Here is a 2,477-nt window from a genome sequence, read left to right as displayed (position 1 = left end):
TTGTTTGTTTGTTTGTGGTAATTGGATTCATTAAGTACATAGTAAGCAAAAAAGAAAAAGAAAATAACAAGCAGATGATGTGGGAATGATTTCTTTCTAATCTGTTGCTTTCATTGGTTAATTAATAAAGAAACTGCCTTGGCCCATTTGATAGGCCAACCCTTAGGTAGGCGGAGTAGACAGAACAGAATGCTGGGAGAAAGAAGCCAAGTCAGTCAGTCGCCATGATTCTCCCACTCCAGACAGACGCAGGTTAAGATCTTTCCTGGTAAACCAGCTAGTGGTGCTACACAGAATATTAGAAATGGGTTAGATCAATATGTAAGAGCTAGCCAATAAGAGGCTAGAACTAATGGGCCAGGCAGTGTTTAAAATAATACAGTTTTCGTGTAATTATTTCTGGTAAAGCTAGCCGGGTGACAAGACGCAGCCCCACCGCTCCTATTACAACAAGCAGATAACATGATTGACCAAAAGATTTATCAAAACATCCTAAAGTCAAGAACTCCTGATTTTAATGGAAAATGACTAGATCAAGATTAATACAGAAAGACAAAACAGTCAATTCCAGTCCCCTTCAGTTCCACTTAAAGAGCTCTTGGGTTAGGTTTAAAAGGAATGCGTTTGTGGATGCCATGCTCCTTCCGCACTGCTGATGCCTCAGCTATGTACCTTGCTAACTTTCTCCCACCTCAAAGCCTTTGAAATTCCATTCAATCAACAGTTTCTCCCTTCACATCATCTAGATCTTAACCTGAAGTATCATCTCCATGGAGTGGTTTCACTGCAAAACCTAGTTAGAATAGATTTACTTACCGTTCTTTTTGCTTGGAATCTACTGCTTCGGTTCAGGGTAATTCTTGCAGTTTAGGATCATTTATTGCAGCTTGAGAGATAGAGAGATAGCTTAGTGGATAAGTGATTGCTATTCTTTTTTTCCCCCTTAACTAGTTGTTTATTGGCAGTGGGCTGGAAGGGATGGCAGAATTAGCATTCGCAGACAACACCACACCGGTCACGAGGGCAGCAAGAGAGATGGATGGGAAAGCCTGAAGGCCCCCTCTTCAAAAGCAAGTGGGTAGGCGGGGGCCTGGAGTGTTGATGGGGCAGCCTCAGATCACCTCTGCTTAGTAGGCATGATTAGAGATGAAGAGAGATTCGCTGGCTGCGGCTCCTGATTGACCACTTGGGGTGTACTTTCCTTGACAAGCAAGGCTGTTGGCCAGGGCTCGCTTGATGTATTCCTCCTGGGCAGCCTTCAGGTTCTCCTTCTTCCCGCCCCAGGCCTTCAGAGCAGAGGCTTGCAGGGCCCGGCCATAAGAGAAAGTCAAGGCCCATGGCTTCAGCAGTGGGTACTTGTTGATGGCATTGAGGTTGATGGATGCCTCTTCCTCGCTCTGCCCTCCAGACAGGAAAGTGACTCCAGTGACAGCAGGGGGCACTGTGCGACGCAGGGCTGTGACAGTTGCCATGGCAATCTCCTCATTGGAATATTTCTGGGTACAAGCATGGCCTGGGGTGACCATGTTAGGCTTCAGCAGTGTGCCTTCCAGATAGACATTGTGGTCACTCAGAGCCTTGTACACAGCAGCCAGTACCTTCTCAGTCACATACTGACAGCGCTTTAAGTCATGGTCTCCATCAGGGAGGATTTCGGGCTCCACAATGGGTACAATGCCATTCTGCTGGCAGATGCTGGCATAACGGGCCAGAACATTGGCATTTTCCATGATGGCAAGGGATGAAGGAGTATGCTCCCCAATCTTGAGCACACAGCGCCATTTGGCAAAGTCAGCTCCATCCTTCTTATACTGGGCACAGCGTTCTGACAGCCCATCCAGCCCTTGGGTGGTGGTCTCACCATGGGTTCCTGCCAGGGGTACCACGCCTTTATCTACCTTAATGCCCACAACACCGCCCTTGGACTTGATAACTTGGGGGAAGGGACGTCCATCATCCACCTTCTGGTAGAGTGTTTCGTGGAAGAGGATCACCCCCCCCCCCCAATGCAGGGGTTCACACGGTCATCAGCAGTTAGCAGCAGCTGGCGGTAGAAGCGCCTGTTCTCTTCAGTGTTCTCAGTGCCAATGGACTGCAGCCGCTTAGCAATGCTTCCAGTGGACTCATCAGGAGGCCCTTGCCCGGAGCCACAATTCGGTGAGCGATGTCAGACAGCTCCTTATTCTGCTCCGGGGTTAGTGCTGGGTATGGGTAGGGCATGGTGCCAGTGGCAGCAAGTTCCTGGCACAGGAGGGGGTGGGTCTGCCGGGTACGGCGGTGGGTAAGTGAAAGGACAAAGGAGCGAACGCGGATAAAGTCACCAGAACCCCGATCTGCGTGCGTGCGTTCCAAAAGAACGCAGCCTATTGAGCGGAGGGGGAAGGGGGTCATGATTGCTGTTCTTGAAGATGATCCGAGTTTTCCCAGCATACATGCTAAGTGACTCACATGTGTTCTAACCCCAGATCCAAGTAATT

The 2,477-nt window shown here is 49.1% G+C and overlaps 1 pseudogene; it reads right to left on the bottom strand.

Moving 5' to 3' along the window:
* Positions 1 to 942: 942 nt before the first annotated feature.
* Positions 943 to 2,253, bottom strand: LOC130867616 (fructose-bisphosphate aldolase A-like; annotated as a pseudogene).
* Positions 2,254 to 2,477: the final 224 nt, after the last annotated feature.

This window comes from Chionomys nivalis, chromosome X, assembly GCF_950005125.1.
Source record: "Chionomys nivalis chromosome X, mChiNiv1.1, whole genome shotgun sequence".
NCBI classification, from domain to species: domain Eukaryota; kingdom Metazoa; phylum Chordata; class Mammalia; order Rodentia; family Cricetidae; genus Chionomys; species Chionomys nivalis.
The sequence above is the reverse complement of the archived record's forward strand: the minus strand, read 5'-3'. Positions and strand labels throughout refer to the sequence as shown.